General features: G+C 45.0%; 1 protein-coding gene and 1 non-coding gene across 2 annotated transcripts in view; both read right to left on the reverse strand.

The window, feature by feature from the left end:
• Window positions 1–26,695, reverse strand: part of ADAMTSL1 (ADAMTS like 1) — a 703,777-nt gene that overhangs the window by 638,023 nt on the left and 39,059 nt on the right. The gene's annotated exons all lie outside the window — the stretch shown is intronic.
• Window positions 11,258–11,390, reverse strand: LOC132570673 (small nucleolar RNA SNORD10). The gene has a single exon (XR_009555372.1). It is a non-coding gene; the product is annotated as a small nucleolar RNA SNORD10 (small nucleolar RNA).

Raw genomic sequence — 26,695 nt, forward strand, 5'->3', positions numbered from 1 at the left:
AACCCCCTGCCCCTAATTATGCCCTCTAATTATGCCCTACGTTGCCATTGATTTCAATGGCCCATAGGGTATAATGGTAGGATAGGGGCACCCTATTTGGGTGCTCCTGGAATGGGACCGCCTGGCCCAATCTTTTTGGGACTTGGAGGGTTTGTAGGGGAGAATTCCTTGAAGGTCCCCTGCAAATTTGGGGGCTCTCCCTCAAACCCCCTCCCCTCCAGGCAGCTTCCAATATTGATTTCAAAGGCTATAGGGTATAATGGGGTCGTATATTCGGAAATAGCCACGCATCTACCATATATGCGGCTATTCCGAGTACGGTAATAGGAAATACACGGTAGTCCATATCTTTTTGGCCTCGTATATTTCCGAATCCATGTAATTCCGTATTTATTTTTGCACACCCTTATTCAGTTATTCAAGTCAACTCAGAACATGAAAAAAATTAAGAAAAATATGTCTATCATTTTATTTCCTGCAACATTTATAACTGTATACAACTGTATACATTGATAATTATATTTCAGCTTAATAATCTGCATGCCAGTGCACAGTTGGTAGGTTTTAAAAATTGCTGAAAAACAAAGTTCGTTTTAGCTATAATTCAGTCCTAATTTTATTTGTCAGCAATTTTATTCAGTTTCCCAGACATAATAGGTTACTGCCAAGTTCACTGAATGGAAACAACCCTTCTGAAAAAGTAACATATGAATATGTCAACAGGCAATGAAATATTTTCATTGCAGGTTCTGAAGAAAGACAATAGTTATAGAATCCTTTTTTAAAAAATGACAATTTCATTACACACCAGGGTGAACGTCTTATGGAAAACATTTACTTTGGCAACTTCGTTCTTTCAGAGACTGCCCAACATCTCATGACTTTGGTATAACTTTGGTGGAAGGGCACCTTTGGAGTGGAAACTAACATAGTGAGTATTTCCACAGAATTTCCAAGAATTTATTTGTATCAGTCAAGTAGTAAGTATTTTACATGCATTTTTGTTAAGGGAAGAAGTTGCAGAATAGGAATTGGAATTATTTATGTTTACAAAAATGTTTACACTTATCTACCTCTGAACAAATTTATTAGTTTGGACATTAATATCCTCCTATATGTTTATATCAGAACAACTCCCAGAGTCTTTTAAAATATTTTGCTATACTTGGTGCATTTGAGGTAGGATATCAGTAAAGCTATTCCAAGCCACAAAAACAGAGTCTATCAAAATCTTTTTTTAAATTTTATTTTATTGCTGATATTTATATCTCGCCCATCCCACCAAGTCATGCTCAAGGCGGGTAACAGCATAAAAACATTAATTCATTAAAATACTAAAAATATACCAGAATAAATTACAATTTGAACAGCACTGATTAAACACAAGATGGCTATATATTCCTTAATCTGCTCAAGTAGATTAATACTAAATAAAAGACAGCTGTAATGGCTACAAAATAAATTATTTCAATCACAATGCATGTGTGTGTGTTTTTCTCTTTTTTAGTGCAACTTGCTCACTGCAAATAGCAGGGGCCATTTCATAGAAATGCTAGAGCTCATTAGCACAACTCATTTGCATATGTCACACACCCCTGATATCACCGGAAGGTGTATTAAATTATATCAGCTCAGCAGCTACCCTAAAATGGTTCTTGAGTTATAACTGTCATAAATAAAACCTTACTCCTATCATAATTTTTAAATTACTTTATCTGATGTGGCCAATGGCATGATAAAGATTTCCATCAGTAGCATCTCTGAGATGGTACATTTTTGAACCATCATTATTTATGCCAGAAGAGCTGCCTCTCTTTCTACTATTTCCAGATTCCAAAGATCAGTATTTAATTCTTAAGAATGAAGTGAAGAAGAGAGTGCTGTTTGATTTCTTATCCAAAAGGCAGTTTGTCCTTTCTTCATTCATCCCTTTTGTAGGAATTCTAATTCCTAGTAGAAGAGAAGTTGTTTTGATGCCAGTGGACACATTGCATTATAAAGAATTTGACCACAATTCACCTGCATGAATTTTTTGTAAGACTTGTTAAAATGTTTAACAGGACTACAGAGCATTGCAATTTTTACAGTGTTCAATGTCTGTTTTATTAGCTGCTGTTAAAGACTGAGAATGTTTTACAAAGTGAGAGTAACATCACGCAGAAGGACAAATGAGAGGAAGTTTCTTATATATACCACAATTCAACATAGCTTCTGTTGTTTCAGAATGTACACACAATAAATTGGCAGTTGAAGGCTTCTAAAAACTCTGATAATTGGGTTGCTACTATTATTCAAACTGTAGCTGCTTTTTTATAACCTGTAATTGGTTTTTTGTTTATTTTGCGTTGTTCAATATAGGCAGGTGTCAAGAAACTGAGAGACACCTAAGTGTTTGTGTATTCAATGTCTATATATGTTATAAATGTTTCAGGATTTGCACCAACAGTATGTCAAAGATAATAGGCACTTGAGTAGTCACAGGTGGAGACAAACTGGATACACCTTTGAAGTCAGTCCACAAATGACATAGATTGTTTAGATCTAGCCTTGACAGGTTAGCATCTAGAGTCAAGGCTAGATGACAGCTTGTAAATTAGATCTTGTCAGCGATTGGCTGACCAATCAGCCAGCCTGGATAAAATCAGGCTAGGTGCCCACAAGAGGAAGCGCTTCTACTTTTCCAAGCCAGAAGCCAGGAGTCTTCTCCAGGAGATCTAGAAGGTAACAGCACAACCAGGTGAATGAGGACGAGACTTTGGAAGATGTCTCTATGATGTTGTGGGTCTGACAGCAGAAAAGCGTCAGTGAGTATTAGTCTAGGGAATTAGCCAACTACTACACAGTCCAGTGTAGGGAGATAAACAAAACCTTAAGGCAATTTACCTAAGTGTTCCTTTGTGCACAGTATGTTTGTTTTCTTGGTTTTTATCATCCCATTTTGTGTTTCCCTTTCCCTTTGTCTTATAAAGTTTATATATATTTTTCTAAAAGTTTGTCTTTTACTTGGTAGACTTGGGACCTGGTAACACCCTGACCAAAAAGAAACTATGTAATATTTTATTGAGTTGATCATTATAAATTAGTAGCTGGGCATTTAGTAACAATAACAACAGCTGTGGATTCCCCTCTTGTGTGTGTCTTGACAGCAGGGATTAGTTAATTTACCTAAGTACTCTGTATTATAGTGCTGCATCTGAATGGAAAACTGATCCATCAAGAGCTTACATAAATGATTTTTCAACAGGTGTGCACTTGCTCTGTGAATTTAATTACATTTGGATTGTCCTATCCTATGAGCATTCCAGTAGCAGTTGCTTAATTAGTCACTTGAGTAGTAGACCTGGAGCACAGGTGGAAAGTCATTTCCAAACATGCAGCTTAAAACAGTGGAACAAAGCTTGCTATGAGATTATGGCAAGTGTCTTGATCTTTTCCAGCCTCCTTAAATAAAAATTCTGTGATGTATGTGTGAGGGAGTAAGTTGATGAAACAACTTTCACAATGAGCATATGCCTAATTGTAAGCCTCATGGTTACTTTTGAAGTAAGTTGATGTCTGATGAAAAGCTGAACTCACGGGAAGACAAACACTGGGTTGTATCATAAAACTCTGCTCAGTTAACGTCAGTGTATTTCAGTGAAGAAAGGTGCATTCTACTGGCAGAGAAGGGTCTTGCATCCACAGAATATGCTGCCCTTAGTTGAAGACTGGTAGTTATTCACTTATGGCTGCATGATTTGTCATGTAAATCCAGTATTCCTTCTATAGTTCCACTCTGCCCCGATTGTTTTGAGATGTTCCAAAAACTCTAGAAACCAGAAGAGGTTACCTTTGTAAAGGATGGTTCCACAGCAACTTTCAGTGGGAGGGAAAGCTGCGAGGTGGCTGTTAGCTAGATTGAGTATTTTCTTTCTCTCCAGCTGCAGGTATTTATAGCCTTTGGTGTGAGCCCTTGGCTTAAAACAGAAGATCACAGCCTGTGGCCTCAGCCAGATGGACTGACTTGGTGGACATTAGCCCAGGATGTCTTGTCTACCTTTTGGAGTTGCTTGTTTTTTTATTGTATTTGTAAACTTGTTTAAACTAAGCTGCTTTGGGTCCCCATCAGAAAGAAAAGCAGAGGAAATATATTAAATATGGGGAAATCCAGAATTAGTACATTCTTATAAATAAACCATGGGATGTTTTATATGTTTAAAATGTGAGTAAATTGGGAAGATAAAAAACACAGAGTTGGTGTAACTTTTTCCCCCCGTTTTATTTATTGGACTACAACTGTGGGTACAGTCTCATTTCGCCATCCACTCCATTTCATGGATTTTTCACTACAACACACAAGAGAGAAAGTCTTTTCAAACATATAATTGTATCATAAGTCTACAAAATTTGGCAGAAGGAATAAGGAACAGGTGTGCACTCTGGAACTACACTGCACTCTTTGTTTTCTAATCTGGCTAGAATTCAATCTGAATCCACACTATTTGTTTGAGATGACAAAAAGGACTAGTTCTTTAAACACCTACACACAAGGAGTCTCCTTACTTCAAGCCCCAATGAAATAAGTCTGATTAACAGAAATCATGGATCTTGGAAAACACCTAGACATACACAATTCAACAGCAGCTGGCACCGAGTAGCAAAACAAGATAAATTATTGGTCTTGATTTCTTGATTTCATATTCCAATGACTTCAGAGAGTTCAATATACCACAGCCTGTTTATTAAACATTGCTCTGATGTACAACTTCTAAATTAAAATTCAGTTTTTATTAAAGTATTGTTTAAAGTATACAGAAATTCTCCAGGTTGTTTTTTTAAATGAATATAATATTTCAGGGGGGGAAAACTTGAACATAAAACTGTGTGCTTTATGCCTGTATATCAGTGTAGTTAAAAGTAGAGCCACATTGTTTATGGACCCAAAAAGAGCTCTATAATGTGCAGCGGAGTCTAGTCTGCCTTCTGGTCACTGATGGTTCAAATTTTGCATTCCTTTCCTTTTTGACATTTAAATTGTTCTATATCTATATGAAAATTAACTGCCTACTTGTTATGTCATCTCAAAAGAAGGATAATGTTGTGATGGTCAAATGCGTACTGGATGATCAACTTTTTTTGTAATTAAGTGCTTGATTTCTGTAAATTCCTATGGGACCATATTTGGAAAACTAAAAGGGAAAACTGATTTCATCAGATTTCTGCAAACAACTGTTGAGTAGAGAAAGGGAGACAGGAGTTAAGGTCAAATTAAAGAGTGGAAAGTTGCTCAAAGGAAAATCTCATAGGGCGTTTTCGCACTGACCTTAATTGGCAGCGAAGCCCCTCTTCACCGCGCAGGATCTGCGCGGATTTCGCACTAATTGCCGCGGAGCACCCGGAAGAGCCAGAATCTTGATCCTGCAGCCTGCAGCGTAGCTGCTAGGCTGCTTGGATCTGTTTGCCCACCAGGGGGGGAAGGGACGGAGTTCGCCCGTTTGGGCGCGCTTTGCTGGGGGCGGGGTTTAGCCGCATTATCGGCTAGCTCCTCGTTCCTTGTCAGTCCCTCGGCGATCGGTGCGCTTGTCGGGAGGCTGTCTTCCCGGGGTTTCTTGCCCGGCTGTGTGTGTGTTTTGAGGCTGATTTCGTCGGGCTTCTTCATCGTCATTAGGGTCCAGGGTTCCTCAAGCAGCTCGTGAGGAGCGGCGGCGGCAGCTTCGTTCAGCGGACGGAGTGACAGCGGACGGAGTGGTATTGGCTGGCTGAGTTTTGCTTGGGGCTGGGTGTTCGGCGTGGGGAGGTCTGATCGGTTGGAGGTGGGGGGTTGTGTGTTTTGCTCCTGCATATTGTGTGTTTCACACATATATATTGCAGGAGCCTGGGGTTTAGAGTAGTAGAGCTGCAGTGCTGCAGTTTTAGCTCTAATCACAGGCTGAGATAGATCCCGGTGGAGGCTTGGGTCAGGTGTCGGGTTTTAGGTTGCATTGGCTTCCTTGACCCTGGGGGCGATTGGCCATTGGTGTTAGGTGGGAGGTAGAGTCTGTTGAACCCCCCACACCCCCGCCCTTAGTTATAGTGGCTTAGCCTTAGGCTGTGTGGTAGCTGGGGCTGTTGCTGGGCAGTTTTGAGCTGTTGCCAGGCAGTTTTGGGCTGTTGCCAGGCAGTTTTGGGCAGCCATTTTAGGTCCCTTAGGGAAGGGGCAGAAAGGCAGTTGGGTGGCCATTTTGAGGTGCCTTTTATAAGGAAGGTAAGCGTGGCCATTTTGGTGGTTGTCTGGGTGGCAGTTTTTGGTAAAAATGGCTGGGGGTAAAGGTTCAGGCAAGTCAAAAGGTAAGAAGCCTGCACCCAGACCATCTAAAGCGCCTGCTAGGAGGTCACCACCCCCGTCATCCTCTTCGCATGATGAGGATGAAGTGGCTGTGAATTATAATATTCTGAGCAGGCTGCAGGCCTTGGAGCAGGCGTCGGGTGTCCCTTCCTTGAGTGGGGGTGGAGATGTGAGGCAATCCAAAAAGGTGAGGCAGGCTAATATTCTCACCAGGTTGTCCATTCTTGAGGGCAGGTCTGGTAGAGTCGTGCCTGGCATGGATGCCAGTTCCTTTGGCCCTGATGCAGGTGTGGTGGAGGCGGCGGGGACGTCGGGCATTGGTTTGCCGGTGACGCCTGCTGGACTTGGAGGTAGGTTTGGTGATGGTTTGCAAGTTGGGTCCGGGCAGGTTTGGCCATGGGGGACATGGGGACCTGCTTCGGCAGCTGGGCAGGGTGCTTCAGGGATAAGCTTAGGTGTGCCTACTCCTTCTGGGGCAGGGCTGGTGCAAAATTGGGCATGGCCAGGGGGGCTGGGCATACCCTGTGTGCATCCAGGTGCAGGGCAAATGAACTTGTCAGGTCCCATTGTGGGAGCTACATCTCAGTACGGGATGGTGCCTTTTAAGGCCTTGCCTTTTGGGGAGGTTGCTCTGCCACTTGGGGACCATTTGCTTCCTGCCACAAAGGAAAAAATTTTAAAGGGAGAATATGTGGACTTATTTTCTCTTCTTTATCGGGAGGTGGAGAAAAAAGACAAAGAGGAATTAGATGAGAAGGAGAAGGAGAAGTTAAGGAAACGAAAGGTTGACAGAACATGGGCGAATTGGCTGCCAGGGTTCTGTATTTACGCCGGGGTGATTGCTAGGCCGCAACCATGGCGGGCAGCGTCCTTGTTTCAATACTTGGACATAATCTATAAGGGCTATACGACCTTTAGTGGACCGGCCTGGTTACAGTACGACCAGGAATTTAGAATGAGGGCTGCCCTATATCCGTCCCTCCAGTGGGATCGGATTCATCAGCAGCTTTGGCTGCAGGTTATGTCCCCGGCTAGGCCTAACCTGGGTGACCGATCAGATAGCGGTCATTTAGTGAGTAGGTCACCCGCATCTGCTTCGTTAAGCTCTCCCCGCGGTACAGCGGGGCAGGCAGTTCAACCCCACTTGCTCTGCTGGGATTTTGGATCCCTTGGGGTGTGTAACAGAAAGGCGTGCCAGTTTAAGCACGAGTGCCCCATGTGTGGTGGATCCCATGCATTTGACAGCTGCCCAAAAACCCGGGGGCGGAAGAATTCTAAGAGGCCCGGGGGGGGGGGCGGAGGAGCTTTTCCAGCCAAGAAAGGGGCCCAGCCCGATAAGGGTGGGACCGCTTGAACGGTGGCTGGCTAGGTATCCTAGGAGGGTTGACAGTTCGTATTTGTTAGAAGGTTTCAAGTTTGGGTTTAGGATCCCTTTTCAGGGGCCTCGAGTTTCGTTCAGGTCTGGAAACCTTAAGTCTGTTCAGGGTTTGGAGCAGGTTGTTAGGGACAAGATTGCCAAGGAGTTGGCTGAGGGAAGGATTTTGGGTCCTTTTGTGCAGCCTCCAGTGGCTACTTTGAGAGTCTCGCCGTTAGGTGTGGTGCCTAAAAAGACGCCTGGTGAATTTCGTTTGATTCACCATTTGTCTTTTCCTAAGGGTCAGTCAGTGAATGATGGGATTCCGGAGCATTTGTGCTCTGTTAGGTACACCAGCTTCGACCAGGCTATCGCCGTGGTGAGGTGTTGCGGGGTGGGGGCAGAATTGGCAAAATGCGATATCAAGTCTGCATTTTGCCTTTTGCCCGTCCACCCTGATGATTTTGACCTATTGGGGTTTTCTTTTGAGGGCCAATTTTACATGGATAGAGCATTGCCTATGGGCTGCTCTGTGTCATGTTCTGCTTTTGAGCGTTTCAGCACGTTTTTAGAATGGGCTGTGCGGGAGAAAGTGGGTTTGCAGGATGTCGTTCATTATTTGGATGACTACCTGTTTGTGGGGCCTGAAGGGACAGGACGTGGTGGGCGGCTGTTGGCAGGTTTTACTGAGCTGGCTGCTGAACTTGGAGTCCCCTTAGCGCCAGAAAAAATGGAAGGTCCAACCCAGAGGTTGACTTTTCTGGGGATTGAGATTAACACGATTGATCAGTTTTCTAGGGTGCCTTTTCAGAAAGTAGTGGAGCTGAGGGCTAGGATTGATGCCTTTCTCCTTAAAAAGAAGGTCACTTTGCTGGAGTTGCAGCAGTTAGTAGGGCACCTCAACTTTGCTTGCAAAGTCGTTGCGCCGGGAAGGGCTTTTCTTAGGAGGCTGTGTGATGCTATGGCAGGGTTACGCTTGCCTCAGCATAGGACTAGGGTTACCTGCAGCATGAGAGATGATCTGAGGGTTTGGCAGGAATTTTTGGAGTCTTTTAATGGAGTCTCCTTTTAGAGGGAAGACTTGAGGCTCGAGGCCGAGCTCCAAGTCATGTCTGATGCTGCAGGATCTTTAGGCTTTGGAGTCTACTTTCGCGGACATTGGTGCGCGGATGTTTGGCCTGATTCTTGGATACAGGTAGGTGTGAACCGAGATCTTACGTTTCTCGAGTTCTTTCCCATTTTAGTCACGGTTTGGCTGTGGGGGAAGGATATGGCCAATCACACTGTGCATTTTTGGTGTGATAATATGGCAGTGGTCCATGTCATTAATTCCCTTTCATCCAAATCGGGACGGGTTATGAGACTGGTGAGGGCCTTCACTCTGCACTGTTTGCGGCTTAATATTTTGTTTTTAGCCAGGCATGTTCCTGGGGTGAGTAATGGGGTGGCTGACGCTCTATCTCGTAAACAGATGGAGAGGTTTCGTCAGCTGGCCCCAGAGGCAGATGGAGAGCCGGTGCCAATGCCCCAGGAGTTATGGCGGATTGGAGAGCCGAAGCCTGCAGAGCGATAGGTCTAGCCATTGCGCCTAGTACTCGGAAGTCTTACGAACGGGCTGTGCGGCAGTTTGAAGACTTTCGGGCTGAGGTAGGGTATCGCAGGGTTTGGCCCCTCCCGGTGGAGGAATTGCTCCATTACTGTGTTTCGCTACGAGGTAAGGGGTTGGCCGTGCGATCGATTAGGGGGCGCCTGTCTGCATTGGCTTTTGCAAGTAAGGCGCTGGGTTATAGGGAGGATACAGCAGATTTTCGTCTTCGAAAGATGCTGGAGGGGTGGTCTAGAGAGGCTGGGCCCACGGTTGATACGCGGAATCCGGTGTCTCCGTCGATTCTGCGGGGTTTGAAGAGGGTGTGGGGCGTGGTGTGTGCCCCGTCTTTTGAGGCGTGTTTATTTCACGCTGCGTCCTTGCTAGCCTTTTTTGGGGCCCTTAGAGTGAGTGAGCTGGTGGCTCAGTCTAGAAACGATGCTTCTGGAAGAGCTTTGCAGATGAGGGATTTGAGGTTGTTTGGGGGTAAGGCAGTCGTTACTGTCCGTCGCTCGAAGACGGATCAGTTGCAGCGGGGTACTGTGCTCGAGCTTGGTAGTTGTTCAGAGCTTGAGCTGTGTCCAGTTAACGCATTGACTGCTTACTTGGCAGTGCGCGGGCCCAAGGATGGATTTTTGTTTATACACCTGGACGGTAAGCCATTGACGAAACACCAGTTTTGGGCTGTCACGTCCAGGGCTTTGGATGAATTAGGGTTATCTGGGGTGCGGTTTGGGACCCACTCCTTTAGGATCGGGGCGGCCTTGACAGCGGCTGCTATGGGGCTTCCTTCCACCTCCATTCAGAGGTTGGGGTGTTGGCGTTCTTCGGCCTATAAGGCCTATATGCGCCCCTTTTTCAGGCAATGAGTGCTCTGGGTTTTGGAATGTTTTGGTTCTGTTTGTGTCTAATGGTTTTTCTCTTTTTAGATGCTGCTGTTCCTGGCCATAGGAGTCGGAGCCAAGTTCTCATCTGCGGCCATAGCTACGTGTTTTGGGCCGCTCTTCAAGCACGGAGAACTGCGGTCGGCTCTCAGCTGGGACTCAGCCAGCATGCAGTTATCGAATGGCAGGGGCGTCGGGGCCTTCAGTGGCCGGGCTTGCTGCCATTGTTATTTAAGGGTAGAGCAGGTCCTCCTCCTCAGGTTTTAATGGTTCACCTGGGAGGTAATGATCTGGGGTTATTGAAGGGTAAGGCCTTGGTGTGGCAAGCCCGTGATGACTTCCAGTGCATTAGGGAGCGATGGCTGGAGACCATTATAGTTTGGTCAGCCATGCTGCCCCGCCAGGTGTGGCGTTATGCTTTGGACCCCGCAGCCATAGAGAAAGCCAGGTATAAAGCCAACAAAGAAATCAAAAAATTACTGGAGAGGGGATTGGGCCACTATTTACCCCATCCAGATATTTCAGCGAGATGTCCTGACCTCTACAGAGGGGATGGGGTCCATCTCTCGGAAAAGGGTAATATGCTTTTCCTGAGAGATTTGCAGCAAGGATTGCGGGTGGCTTTGGGCCTCCTGGTGGGTGCTAAGCCCTAAGTAGAGACTTGGCCTTATTAGTGGCAGGTTTTAGGGGTTTAGGACACTATGCGGCTAGGGGAGGACTGTGAAGCATCCCCCTTTTGGGGAATTTTGGGGTCTGGCATGATCGACCTTGGGGTTTGGAGACCCGGGTTTGGAGAATGCAGACTGTCCAGGAGGCTCGGCTAGAGGGTGCCTTTCTGCCGAGACGTGCATCTGGGTTTGGGCCCTCTGGTGCGGGCCTCCCTGCTGGGCCTGCCTGGAGGGAGCTGAGTCGCTCAGCTCCGGCTGGGGGGCTGGGTCCCTCGCCCGTTAATGGCAGGGGAGCGGTCGCGGTGACCCCTAGCCCTGGCCAGGCCGCTGGTGGGGTGCCCTTGCTGTTCATGTTGTGAGTTAATAAAGTGGCCCAATTTTATTCCAATGCATTGTGTCCGTCTCTTTATTCCGACCTTGGTGGGCAAAGTCCTGCGGCTTTTGCGGCGCAAATGGAAACCGCCAAAAACCAGTTTTAGCTATGATCACTGTGCCCAACACCCCACAGCCTTTCCCCTGCACAGCAGAATGCTGGCTGGGAGGAAGACGGGGCTTGAGGATTCAGATGACACGCATGGGGGGTTGATCATCATGGGACTTCCATATCTATTCCTTTGCCCTTTCCAAATTAGCAAGTTTTGTTCCAAGACTGTAATTTACAACTCAGGATAAGATTGTATCCAACACAGCTGCTGTATTCCAGCCTAGGAGGCACATTATGCAGCAATCTTACTGCAACTAAGCAGGTCCAAGTATTGAAGCCCATCAAACCAGGTACACCCTCTTGAATTCCAGTGAGGAAAAGCAGAAAGGGTGTCAAACTGAATGGAAGAAAAAAAAGAGAGAGACACTTTTCATTAAGAAATAGGACATGTCACTTATTAGCTAGCTAGTTATTATTAGCTAGTCATTAATTATTTCAGTCTGTACCAGCTGCTTATAGTTGCTTACTCTTTCTTTTTTCTTAACATATGAACGTATGAAGCTGCCTTCTACTGAATCAGACCCTCAGTCCATCAAGGTCAGTATTGACTACTCAGATTGGCAGCAGCTTATCAAGGTCTCAAGCGGAAGTTTTTCATGCCTACTTGCCTGGAGCCTTTTTAGTTGGAGATGCCAGGGATTGAACCTGGGACCTTCTGCTTACCAAGCAGATACTCTACCACTGAGCCACCATCCTTACCCACCTATTACCCCAAAAGAATAGTGAAGATTTTAGGTATTGATCCCAATAATCAAAGTCTGAATTTCCCCATCCTGTTAACCTAAAAATGCACCCTTCCCACAGATGTAAGCACAATGTTTGTAAGTGAGGGAAATGGCTTCCTGGTCCACAAGAAACAAACTTATTTCTGAAATTCTGGGTCCAAGATACGAATCACATATTACTCTCTTCTTCCTAAGGTGGGAAAATGTTTTAAGTTCCTTTCTACCTGTTCTAGGAGTGTGAGCAAATTCTCTTACAACAGCATATACTACTGCCAGAAACACATTAGTTTTGCAGGTAAACTCATTGTAACTTGGGTTTCTAGCAAGTACACCATGAAAATTTGTACTGTGGCACATAAAGCAGGGGCTTTTATTTGCATGAACTTGCATAAGTTAGAGGCATTTTTTTCCAGATACAATGGAATGGTCAAGGAGCTGGTAGAGTACTTGGTGAAGGAACAGGTCTTGCACAGTACAAATCACAAGGAAATTAATTATCCCAATGTTAGATGTCATAGGAACATTCCTCAAATAACAGGGTCATGAGTAGCTCCATCCACAAACATATCCATAAGTATAAAAATGTGTATCTATATCCATGAGTGAATGAAAGTTCTCCTTCATTCTTCTACATTTTGGCAGCCCCTTCCAACATCCCTCGCCCCAATGCTGTTCATGGGGTCCGAAGGCCCATACAGAGAAACAACCAAGTGAAGTTGGCAGGCTGCAGTGAGGAGGAACCAGAGAATGTTATTGACCTCTTTATTCAAAGGAGTTGCACTTGCAAAAGGTAGAGTATTTTATCTCATTGTTCTTCTTCTCCCCTCCAACCTATATGGCTAAACTTCTACGGGGGTCCTGTAATCCAGAAAGGAAAAATAACACATTCCATACACACAGTGGTAGGCTACATGCCACCAAGCACCATCTTTTCTTTGCTAATGCACTTACATGCACAGAAGAACAGTAGAGGGTTTAAAATGCTGACTTGCACAGGTACTGTACCTGTGAAAAATCCCACAACATGAATAAGAGGAAAACAGGTCAAGCAATGAGCCTGCTTCTGGAAACCACTCAGACTCAGGCATTCTGCTAGCGAGCTCTATTTGCAATGTTAGGACTCTATTGTTTTTCTTTGTCCAAGCCCACTTGGCACTACTTCTCATGTTTTCAGCTACCAGCTTGTTCTTTCAGTCCCTGCTTCTTTGTATACTAATCCCTGTTGAGCCATCACAAGCATCTAACCCTTGCAATTGATACTCTGATGGATTTTGTCTATTCATGCCTGGCTAACAGCCTTGGGTTGACTCCAACAGGGCTTCTACCTGTTGTGTGCCCAATATCTAGGCTTGAAAGCACTTAGGCCTGGTTCATCCATTCAAATTACTGTATATGTAGCAGCTCAGTGAAATAATGTATAAACACACCATGTAACTTGCATGAACACACAACAGCAACTACCCTTCATCCAAGCAGCTCAGGAAGGAGGATAGTTGTTCTCTTCCTTATTGTGTAACAACTCTCTGTGGAGAGTATGAGACTCATCTTTGTTATCCAATGAGCTTTATGACAGAGTGTAGACTGAAACTTTGGTCACCAAGACCAACCAATGAGGCACACTGGTTCTCAACTCTTGGAATGGCTATGCACAGGGGCCATTTTGTAGGAAAATATATGATGGAGCTTATCCAGGGATTGTTATGCAGCTGCATATACTATTCAATGGACAAGGAGGTGGAACTCTCAGAAGGTGGAGGTGGATCTCTCAGAGAAGTTCAGGAGCTGTGCTCCTGTGAGGTCCCACTGAATCTGAGGCCTGGCTATGCAGTTCATCATATCTGTACAATTTGCAACTTATAGTTTACACTCAATCATCAGTAAATCGTTAGAAGCATGTGTAATACATGACTTACAACACAAAGTTGTTCATATATTTATATTTCAAGAGGTCCTTTATATTCACCTACTACATTTTTGTCCTGACCTGGATAGCCCAGACTAGACTGATCTCTCAGAAGTTAAGCAGTGATGAACCTGGCTACTATTTGGATGGGTGACCTCCAAGGAATACCAGAGTTATGACACAGAGGCAGGCAATAGCAAACCTCTTCTGAATGTCTCTTTCCTTGAAAACCTTTGGCCGGGCCATGTGTGTTATAAAATATAATGCCAGGTTGCAGAGATGCAACCTTTATAAAGGACACAGAAAAACACAAAAGAATTTTTAAAACTTAAAATATGCTTAAAAGTTAGCACTCTTGCAATATTTTGTTTATTTAACAGTTTCTAATAACTGACACATCTTGCTTGGAATTATTGAATCAAAATCTGGAGACAATGTCTGTGCTACAGGCTGTTCAGGTGTTGGTTCGGGTGTGTATCTGTTAAGTTGCAAACCTACTTTTGATTTACTAATATTACAGAAATCTCATGGTCAATGCTTTGAGCCTAAGACCAAGGGGAAAACATGAAATGGCTGGGCATTGTGAGCTTTTGTACATAAGTTGCTTTGTGTGCTCGTCAGCCAATGGAGAAAATAGAGGCTTTGCTCTGTAACTCCTGTGTGATTGAGCAAGCCCGGCAAAGCAAGCTGTGATATAGAAGGAAGCAAGAAAGAGAGAAGGAAGCAGATGGCAGTGAGAGCCTGATAGGAGCCCTCCGGGGGCCTGATCCATCCCTCAGGCTGTGTGTTTGACACCCAGTTCTATGGGGTCGCTGTAAGTCAGCTATGACTCGACAGCACTTCTCACAACCACATTTTTACCCTGCCTTCCTCCCCCAGTAGTTCAGGACTGTGAACTGACCATACAGTTGTGTCTTCTGCACCTAATATGACAGGATGACAAAAGTGTTGTTTTCAACCCAGCCTGAATGTTTGGCTTGCTTTCAGTTTTTAGCACCTCTGGGAAGCAGTGTCAAATTAACATAATACTCAAATCTTTATCATGATTTGATTAAAAACTACTTCTTATAAAGTTAAGTGATGTGCTACAAAATAGTTTCCAGTTTAAGAATCATAGAAAGGTACAGCATTTAAAAGTAAGCTGCATAACGTTTAGATCCATATGGAGAGCTTTTTTAAAAAAATTGATGCTTGATCAAGAAGTTTGAATTGGCCCCTCTCCAGTATCAATAAAGAACTGTCAATCAGACAGAGCTTCTCTGTAGAAAACAGAGCTATCTTTGCAAGTAAAAAAATAGTTAAATGCTGATTAATTGGGCATCATATTTGCCTTAGCAGCTTCTCTCTTATTAAAAAAAGCAAAGCTTACACAAATGTATCAGGAATGAAACATATCCTGAAAATAAACTAACATACAGTCCCTTGGCATGATGTTATAAAGAAAGAGGTTTTATGATATTTACAGAGATCAGCATTTTTCTATACTTCCTAATTTGATTATGAGCAAACTGAATTGTAAATTTAACCAAAATCTCTAGGGTTAAGTTGACCGAGTTGATGTTTTGCGAGTTTAGCACACAGCACATGGCAGTAATACAAAGATTTTAGATTCAACATTATGATGCTGTGCTTGACGAGGGTGAACAGAAGTCCACTAGCCTGCAACAAACTCTGCAAAGCCACTGCTGCTCCTGGATGAAAATCAAGGGAGCAGCAGAGGACTAACAGATAAGATGGTGCATCCAGGAACAATACAAAGAAATCAGGAAAGAATTACAGTGATGGCACCAGTCTTTGGCTGGCTTTTCTCTGCACATTTCTCAAAAGAATCTCAAAGCATTACTGATCATTTAAGTTTGAAGATTCTGTATTACCTTTCTGAAGACCCCTTCCAACTTAGACTTACAAAAACTAGTTTAACTGAAAGTACTGCTTGGTTCAGATTATTCTGCAGAAAGCTAAAGGGGGGGCATTGGTTTGCTAATTCCTCCCCAATTCCCACCAATAAGCAGCTTTTCTTTCAGTGGGAAGTGCAACACTTGCTTTGTCATGCCATGTGAATCGTGAGAAAGGATTCACAACAAGAACAGGAATGAACAGAAGAAAGTAAGATTTCCAACTATTAACAAAAAGGAAACATCTACAGATAATACCAATGCATACATATATCTATGAAAGCTTCATTTTCTCACAAAAAAAAAAACAGTACAAAAACTTTGAGGACAGAATTTTTAAAAATGAGATTCTAACATTGTCAATAGCGTTTGCTTTTATTTTTTTTAAAGAAACCTAAAATAAAATTATGCTTCCTAAAATTGGAAAGAATACAAATATGATCATATAGCTGAACTGACAAATAAATTAGATTTAGCCAACTTCCCAACACCTTGCATAAAGCATATTAGGATTTAAAAAGTCATAAATAATTCACACAGTCCCTCTAAGATTGCCAGTATTATTACAATTCTGGTATGATGAGCTAGTAATTATTTAAAATGAAAATGAATTTAAAAAGAGAATGAATAGATACATCATTTTAACCAAGAGCCTCCTCACTATTTCCCAATTTGCTTCTCATTTTTTGTTTCAAATCTCATCTACAGCTTTATATGCTTCATAGCGACTGTATGAACAGAGTTACACCCAACATGCAGCAGCTCACTGTAGTTTCTGTAATAGTCTTCCACATGGAGTCAAAGAAGGCAATATTTGTGTATAACAATTAGCTTCTTTTGTTTCTCATAGTTGTTTTTAAACCATACCCAAGGGTGCCATAGAACAGTTGCAGAGATTGACCACACCCCATTTCATCATATGAAACCACGAGGGGGGATGAGCCTATTCAGATACAGCGTGGGAGATCTAACCAATCCAGGAGGTGACTGGTTGGCCAGGTAGGGCAAAAACACCATTACTGGGTCAGTCTTTCCCAAAGCAAGCTTGGAATCAGACGTGCAGCCACAGCAGGGGGGGGAGCGGAGGAGAATGAAGCGGATGGCAGACCCCTCCCCCATGCAGAGTCTGGCAGCCAATGAGTGCAGGCATGCCTGGGACAAAGCAGCCACAACGTGCTGCATGCGGGGTTTGCACACAGGCAAGGGGGAAAATGGCTGGCATCAGCACCTCTCTCTCTCCCCCCGCCGCCTTTCCACAGTTACATTGCGGGGACTTCCAGGTTTTGGTCATGGAGGATTGAGCTGCTCTTCAGCCGATGAGCAGATCAGAACCTCTGTTGTGGGCAGAGAAGGTGATCTTAACACCTGCTGCCTACCTCTTCCAGGCAGGGAGAGGGCCAAGATATGCTTATCAAGTTCTGAGGGGATTTACTTTGGCTGACAAGGGACTCCAGTGGGTTCCTCTTTGGCTTTGAAGAGTTCCCCGAGAAGGACTGCATTCAATTGTCTACAGAGGATCTCTGAGGTCATTAAGTTGGCTTAAATCCACCAAGATACAAAGCTTCTTTGAGGCTGATCAACATCTAACAACTAAGGGAGCAGTGCGCAGAAGGATATCGGAATAGAAGGTAAAAGATTTATATCTATCACTCCAGGACTAATAAAAGACTAAATAAAAATAAAAACAAAGGTCTGGATCCAGAAATATTATCTTATATTAAGGAAGTGAAAGGAGGGGTTAAAATCGGGACTTGTGAACTTGGAGAATTAATACTAAAAGAGGAAAAACAAATATTGTTTGGAATACCTGTGGTCTGAAATAGACAACCCCTCCGAGAAGATTTGCTGAGCTGGTGATTATAATACAGGAAATGTCGTCATTGACACAATGTGAGACTTCATAACCACTGAAAATGAGACTTTGTGTCAAGAAAGGAAGGAAGGTAAAGGCAGGAGCCATTAGGAGAAGGGAAAAATAACAAGTTTCCAGCCTTCTCTAGGACTCAAAATCATAGAAAAGTATCAGCGGCCATTATAAAAAGGTCAAAATTTTAAAAATTAATTAAAAGAAAACTGGACATTGAAAAAGAGCAGAGCCAGCAGATATTGTCATTAAAAGGTTAAATCTATTGAATTATATACTTAGAATCAACTTTGGTACTGTTTTGGAGAAAAAAGGAAAAAACTTTTTTAAAGGACAGAAAAACCGCGGCAGCCATTTTGAGTAAAAAAATTTTTTTAAAAATTAGTATCTTTACCTAGGAACATCAGAGAATGGCGATTTTGGGCTTATGTAAAAGGGCATGATTTAATCACCTATTTAAAGCAATAGGTAAACAGTGATGTCATAGCAAAGATTAGCAGCAAAGCAGATGCGAACGAGGGCTGGGTCATTTGAAGAAGAAAAAATAGCCAAAGTTAAAATTGACAGGGCTGAGAAACCAGGATGGCAAGAAGCAATAGATGCTATAGAAGCAAGATTGGCAAAGATAATTAGAGAAACGAAAACAGAACTAAAAAGAGAACTAAAAAAAGATATTGAGTTCAGTGCAGAAGAAGTTAAAAAAGACATTGACGATCTCAGAAAAGACACACAAGCAGCTCTACAGAAAGTGCAGAAGGTGGAGGAAAAGGTGAAAGACCTAGATACAAGAATGGATAAAGTAGATCCCACTATGCAAAAAAATGCAGGACAAAGCATTATTAGCTGACTGTAAATTAATGGAGAATCGAATACAAATGGAAAAATTTCAAAAGCAAGATAGAACAATAATTTGGTATATGCTTTCAGCTGCACGGACATTATTTGCGCAAATGTGGAAGCAAGATAAAATACCAGAAAAGTGGGAATGGACTTTGAAGGTCATGCATTGGAGTGAAATGGACAAACGTACAAGAATCTTAAAAGAACTAGTTCTAGAGAAGTTTAAAAGCGAGTGGGGAAAGTTTCAAAAATATATTGAAAAACAATGGAATGTTAAAGGACATTTGGTGATCTTCGACAATAGTTAATCTTTAAAGAAACTATATATAGATTACAGTTTAAAAAAAATAGAATTATTGGATTATAACTTTTTTGTCTACTTGTTAACGACTAAGAAGAAATATTATGAAGATGGACTATAATTATAATGGTCAGGCTTTTTAGAGAAAGATTCTTTAATAGATAGAGTATATTACTTTATAACAAACTAAATTAAATAGTAATATGGAGACGTTTGTTAAGGGGAAGGCACTGCTGGGGGTCACCAAAAAGGGAGGTGGGGTGGAGAAAATGTGATATATGTGTATATGTATATATGTGGATTAACATTTAATGACAAATGATAACATACCATTACAATACATTATAATAAATTGTTTTAACCACAGTTACATCGCACAACCCTTGCGCCTTTAGCATATGGGAACTGCGTGAGCTGGAGAGCGGGTTCTCTTGAGCAGCCGGGGCTTGAGGCAGGGATGCTAGTTCATGAGGGGGGAGTGAATGGTTCCCTAAGGGGCATCTTCTGGCTACAGGGAGCCGAGCAGTGGAAAAAATACACTTCCCAAAGAATAGATCCCAGTAGGTAGCCATGTTGGTCTGAAGCAATAGAACAAACAGTAGACAAGTCTGCTTAAGAGCATATGAAAGCATACATTCTGAATATAACGTAGTTGGTCTTAAGGGTGCACTTGCCTATTTCCCAAAGAAGAACACCATCTCCCCCCCCCTCGCAGCTTGCCCAGGGGCCAAAGGGGGCTGAGGTCACAGGGAGAAGGAAAGAACATTTCTCAGCAGCCAACTAACTCTGCAGCTATGGCTTAGTGGGATCAGTACAGGGTTAACAGGAGTTAGCAGGGCAACATGCCTGAATGAGGAGGCGAACCAAACATTTTGCTGCAGGAGCTGGTGGGTGAGGCATCTTCAGTTCAGCAACAAAAAGGTTGGCAGGGAATGGGCTACAGAAGGAGAAATACCACCTAGAAGGGCTAAGGGTCTGTTTCAGCACTGGGCCCCTGGACATGGCCACCGCTGGGGTTGCCAACCTCCAAGTGGGGCCTGGCGATCTCCCGCTTTTAACCCAGATGGCAGAGATCTATTCCTTCTGGGGGGTTGGGATCAGTGGTAGTGCTCTTGCAGTCATCAAAGTGGATCCCAGGCTCATACAGGGCATCTCAGCACTATAACAGTGAAGGGTGACAACCACCAGGTGTGGCCTGGAGATTGCCCACTTTTACAACTAGCAGAGGTTGGCTCTTCTGGAGAAGCTGGATGCTTTGGTAGGGGGACCTTGGAGAATGGTACCAGGCCAAGGGCCCTCACCTCCACAAAACCCGCCCACTCCTGCTTTTACCCCACAAGTCCCCAGCAATGTTCCCTCTAAGCTGCAGAGTCTTATGAGCAAAAATTCTACTTTGTGAGTATTAAGGTTGTGAGTCGCTGGCAGTGAAGTCATGAGCTATTACTTAAATTATTGTGCTTGGGGGTCACCCTTCCTGAGCTGTGACTAAATAATAACGAGAATAAGAATGTGAATAAGAATAAAAACTAGCTCATGCTAACTCAGCTTAGAGGGAGCGCTGGTCCCCAGGTAATTTCTCAGCATGGACCCAGCATCCCTACAACTGCACTTGTATTGTTAGGGCTGTCGGGGCAGTCTTACAGCACTGGCTAAAGTGCCAGACTAAAGGGGGAGGCTGTTGCTGGGGCAGGGGACCAGGACCCAATGACGTACTGCATATTATGCTTTATTAATTTTGGTCATCCCCCCCCCCCTTTTCCCATCGGACGCAGTATGCCAGCCAAGAAGGTAGTACAGAAGAAGGGTGGCCTGGCTAAGAGGGCTCCCAGGCCCGTGCCAGTAGCCCTATCCTCCTCAGAGGATGAAAAAGCGCCCTCGTTGCGGGACCTGGCAGCCAAGATCGAGGCCATGGAAAGAGCCAAGGCTGAGAAGCATAAGAGGGGTGATGCTGGCACATCTAAGGCAGCTGCCCCTAATACGTGCACCAGGTCTATGGCATGCAAACAGGAGCTGCAAGCCCTCTATGCCAGGTTGGTCTAGCTGCAGAAGTCGGAGGACAAGGCGGTTAAGGAAACAACAGACGCAGGAGCAGCAACAGAAAACCGGACACAAAGCAGTGAGTCCTTAGGGGTGGGTGGGGCAGGGGCAGCCAGTGGACCACCACCGGCCTTGGCAGCACTCATGTCTAGGCGACTCCCAGTGGGGTGGGGACAAGGTCAGCCTACCATAGGGTTGATCGGTACTGGGGCAGGGGCAGCAAGGGACGAATCAGTGGGGAATGTGTGGCGAGGCCCATTGCCAGAGCAGAACAAGCCACCACATCACCCGGCCGGATATCAACCCTACGCCTATATGGAACACTCGCTTTCCCTGGGGGGGTCATCTGCTACCTGACACGAGAGCTAAGATTTGAAGAGGGAATATGTGGAGATTTTCACGCTATTATTCAGGGATGTGGAGCTGAAGGCAAGTGTAAAGGATGATCCGAGGGAGCTCGAGAAGATTAAACACATGCAGATTGACAAGAACTTTGACAATTGGCTCTCAGCTTATACCATCTACATGGGGGTGGTATTGGAGGCCTACCCCAACCTGGGGCCCATGTTGGTGAAATATCAGGATCTCATTCATAGGGCATACAGAGAATACTCTGGGGCAGCTTGGCTGAGATATGATGAAATGTTCTGTTCACATGCAGCAATGAACCCTGCCCTCCCTTGGGACAGGGAGCACCAGCAGCTCTGGTCCCAATGCCTGGGTCCTGCAGCAGTGGTGCAAGGCAGATATGCTGATAGCAGACACCTAGTAGCACGGTCACGTGTTGAGGTGGGGCGAGGAGCCGGCAATAAGTCGTGGGTTCAACCCTGCCTCATCTGTTGGGACTTCAATGCCACGAAGTGCTCTAGGAAGTCATGCAAATTTAAGCACAACTGCAGCACCTGTGGGGCTATCACCCAGCAGCTTCATGCAGGAGGGGGGAGGACTGACAAGCCAGCAGGGGCGATGATGGTGGCTCCAGGAAGGCAAAAGGGGGCCCCCCTGGGAAGGGCACGCAGCCCAATCAAGCTTGAGGGGACTACGAGGGTACCCTGGAGGAAGGATGCCGTTTTCCTGGAAGAGGGGTTCCAGGTGGGGTTCCGCATCCCTTTTGAAGAGGCAAGGAAACACTACATGGTTAAGAACTTACAGTCTGTAAGAAGGTTGGAACACACTGTACAGCAGAAAATAGATTAAGAGGTTCGGGAAGGTAGGGTGGCTGGCCCCTTCACAGAACTGCCTATGGCTATGCTGCGCATGTCTCCCCTAGGGCTGCTGCCTAAGAAATTTCCAGGGGAATACCGGCTGATTCATCACTTATCTCACCCACATGGGAGTTCAGTGAATGATGGGATCTCAGAAGACCTGACCACAGTGCACTACATATCATTTGATAGTGCAGTGGCGATGGTGGCCCAGTGTGGGAGGGGCGCACTGATGGGGAAATGTGATATCAGATTGGCTTTCCGCCTACTGCCGATCCATCAGGGGACTTTGAACTGTTGGGTTTTGCCTTTGGGGGGCAATTCTTCTATGACATGGTGACAGAGTTTGAATGCGTAGGAAGGTGTGGTCCCCTGAGTTAGTAGATAGTTGGGTGCACTCCAGAACACTGTGGTAAAAACAAAGACTCCACAACAGCCAGTTAACAGATATATTTTGGGTTAAACGTAAGAGGCAGTCAAAACAGGCAATGGTCATACACAGAATAGCAGTCCTCCAATATGCAGCACCAAATCACAGTCCAATAGAGAAGTCAAAAGTCAGTCCAATACATTACATGAATCCAGCAAGTCAGTCAGTCAAAGAAACAGTTCAACAGAGTTTCTCCTTCACATATGTCATTCATCCAGCATCGCCCAAGGCCAAGGCACGGCATGTACGCCAAGGCAAAGTGCTGTGGCTAATGCTACCACAGATATAGTGCAGCCACCCAATCCTAAGCCTGATTGGTAACATGAGCTACACCTGTGCTGTATAGTTTTAGTTGCATAACCTTGACTCAGCAGTTTAGTTCTTAAAGGAACTCAAACACTGACACATGGCCCTGCCCATGGGATGCTCAATCTCTTGTGCAGCATTTGAGAAATTTAACTCATTTCTAGAATGGGCTTTCAAGCGCAGGGCAGGCAATGACCTGGTCAGGCACTTTTTGGATGATTTCTTGTTTGGGGGGTGGGGGGGGGGCAGGAACTAATCAATGTTCCATTTTCATGGATATTTTTCAGAACATGGCCACGGAGCTGGGGGTGCCCCTTGCACAGGAGAAGACGGAAGGACCTGCCACTAGATTGTCCTACCTGGGCATTTTAATCAACTCTGAAAGGGAGATCTGCACCTTGCCGGAAGACAAGGTGGCAAGGCTGGTGACACTGCTTGAGCAGGTTTGTTCATGGAAGAGCATGACCCTTAGGGAATGGCAGGTGCTGCTTGGCCATTTGAATTTTGCCTGCAGAGTAGTGGTTCCAGGGCGGGCATTCATTTGGAGGGCATGCGGTGCCCTAAAATGGGTCTCTAACCCTCAGCACAGGGTGCAAGTCTCTGAAGGGATCAAGGCTGACCTAAACATGTGGCTCAGTTTTCTTAAAGTGTACAACGGAGTGTCTTTTTGGCGCAGATCTGCATTGCTTGAGGCCTCCCTGCAGATATCCTCAGATGCCTCAGGTAGTCTGGGGTTCAGGGTCTTTTTCCAAGGAAGCTGGTGTGCACAGCACTGGCCACAAGACTGGGCAGTATCTGGCCTCACAAGGGATTTGACTTTTCTTGAATTCTTCCCCATGGTGATGGCGGTACACTTATGGCATATCCAGGTTCAGAACAAGGTGGTTAAGTTCTGGTGCGACAACCAGGCAGTGGTGCAGGTGGTTAACAAGCTCACCTCGAGATCTCCTTTAGTCATGAGACTGGTAAGAGAATTTGTGTTGCGCTGCCTGCAGTTTAATTTCCTGTTTGTGGCTAAGCATGTGCAAGGCATTCATAACAACATTGCTGATGCTTTGTCTCACTTTCAGGGGGAATGGTTCAGGCAGCTGGCCCCAAATGCAAACAAGGACCCAGAGTCAATGCCAGAGGAATTGTGGAGTCTTGGCAGGGTGAAGTCAACAGGGGGGTTGCAGCATCGCTAGCCCCAGGTACAAGGGTGACATACAAGGAGTATCAGGATGCCTTTAAGGGGTTCTGAAATAGTCAAGGGCTTGGGCAGCAGTGACCAGTGCCAGTGGAGCATTTGATGCAGTTTGTGGTTTTCTTACGGAACAGGGGCCTGGCTGTCCGAACCATTAACAGCCATCTGGTGGCAATAGCCTTTCAATCGAAAGCCAGGGGCTTGGAAGAATGCACAGGAGACTTCAGGTTGAGGTGTATGCTAGAAAGCTGGATCAGGGAAGCACCACCAGTGCCTGATAATAGGCAGCCCTTTACATCAGAGATTATACAAACACTGCTGCAGTTATTTGGGAACATTTGTACATCACAGTGGGAGGTTGAAATGTTTAAGGTGGCCACATTGGTGGTGTTCTTTGCGGCACTTCGAATAAGTGAGCTGGTGGTTAGGTCACGGTGCGACAACAGAGACAGGGCCTTACTGATAATGGATGTGAGGCTGGGGGTGGACACGGATCAGAGAGGGATGGGGTAGACAGTTACCCTTCACAGGATCATGGAGGAGAGGCTATGCCTAGTGTGCAAACTTGAGCATTGGCTGCGGGTGAAGGACCGAAGGTCAGCTCTGCTGTTCCAACATGAAAGTGGCCTTCCACTAACACAGTACCAGTTCTGGGTGGCAGTACACCAGGCCTTAAGCTTGGCAGGTCTGGCTGCAAGGGACTTTGGTACCCACTCCTTTCGTATTGGAGCGGCTTCTACAGCTGCCGGGCTGGGGTTTAGCCCCATGGAGGTCCAGCGAGTGGGGCGGTGGAAGTCCCAGGCATATCGGGTTTATGTGAGGAAACAGTAAAGGCTGATTCTGGGTTTCCTTGCAGGATGCGGCACAACGACAGAGACCACCAGTATATTGATTTGCAATCATTCCATCGTGTATTGGGCAAGCAGAAGGGCTGGCAGCTCCAGCATTGGTACCCAGCTAAGGATAGGAGATAGCACCATGATTAAATGGTTGGAAAAGCAGGGAATTCACTGGGACCAGCTGTTGCCCCTCATCTATGTCTATCTCTCAACAGGAGTGGCTCCCTGGATCGTGGTCATACATTTGGGCGAAAATGATCTGGGCACTAGGACGGCCATCCCCTTGTTGGCCAAGGTCTCGAAGGATTTCAAGACTCTGCGAAAGTGGTCCCAACACAGTATGGGTCTCGTCCAACATGCTGCCATGGAGGGGAGTGCATAACCCGGCCCAGGTGGACAAAGCCCAACACTGGCTGAACAATGTCATAGGTAGGTCAGTGATTTGGGGGGTGGAAGCATCATTCCACATCCCAGGATCCATTTCTTGTTGCCGCATCCTTTCAGAGCCGATGGAGTGCACCTTTCTGAGGTGGGGACTGACATTTTCTTAGCTGATCTGCAGGGTGGTCTGCGTGACCTGGTGGTCCCTGGTTGGCGGGAGGGGAGTTAAGCCAAGGCTAACACCTTCTGTGGCGGGAAAAGCACAGGTTAAAAGGATTTGGAACTGGCAAGCACACCGAGATATCAGCTATGGAGGGGGGTTCTCAATTGGGCTACCTAGAGGCTTGGCAGTCCAGGTGGCTTGGTTGGGGGCCTCTTTGGGGTTGGGGGAGCATACAACAGGCCCTAAGGCTTCGCAGTCATGGATTGGGGGTATGTGCGCCCATCCCCTCTATGCACTGGTGTGCGGGCCGTGACCCTAAGCTGGGGTGGATTTGCCCTGTCAGAAAGTTTGCTTTGCAGGCTCAAGGCAACCCATGCTTTATGATGTATGTAATGGTGCAGATCAGCTTTTGTGCAAATAAAATCCCAGTTTAACCCATAACTTGTGTGGCGTTTCATTTGAGGGGTGGGCGGGCAAGTACTACTACTGTGGAGAGGCAAATGGGAATAGCTGTTCTTGTTTGCATGAGGATGGAAACATGCGTAGACTCTGGCTCCCAAGTATAACTAATTTAAAGGTAGTTTACAATGTCCAGAGAATGAATCTAACAATTGGAAGCATGCTGTAAATGAAGAGGCTGTATTATGACATCCAACTCCTTTGCAGAATAGATTTTAAACAAGGACACATGCTAAAAAATTTTCCAAACAAAAACATCTCCCTTTTCCTACATGCCTAAATAGGATACTGTGAATCAGATTCTTTTAAGTGCAAAGATTTTAACCTTATCTGAGGGGAAATTTCTCCTGAGACAAGCAAAATCAAAGCATATTTGGTGCCAGTCTGTGGGGAAAAAACAAAAATAACCATGGCAGAGGCCATGGTTCTGTGTGGAGAATTTGTTTCACCTACAGACTGTACAAGGTTCAATTGCTTACATTTCCCTTTGAAAGAATCAGACCATAGATTATATCAAAGACTTTTACTCAAGAACCAGAAGAGCTTCTGCTGGTAAGCAATCCTGTTTGACTGAATCAAAGGCAACTTCATGCATTCAAACTCCATTTTTTAAACCCTTTAAATTTAAAATACAAATAATGATCAGAGAAATTTGCAACACCTTGTAGGAAAATAAAGGAAACTGACATAGTGGAGTTCACACAAGGATTACAAATTTTCTAAACATATATGCTGCCTCTCCACAAGCTTAAATTACTCATAATTAAAAACAGTCTTCAGGCTAGAAGCAGACCATAAAACAGCTTTAAAAAAGGATGGAGCCTCTCAGCTAAAAGCCTGGATACAAAGAACTGTATTGGTCAGGCTAAGGTAGGTGCCAGGCAA

This window comes from Heteronotia binoei, chromosome 4 (genome assembly GCF_032191835.1).
Source record: "Heteronotia binoei isolate CCM8104 ecotype False Entrance Well chromosome 4, APGP_CSIRO_Hbin_v1, whole genome shotgun sequence".
NCBI lineage: Eukaryota > Metazoa > Chordata > Lepidosauria > Squamata > Gekkonidae > Heteronotia > Heteronotia binoei.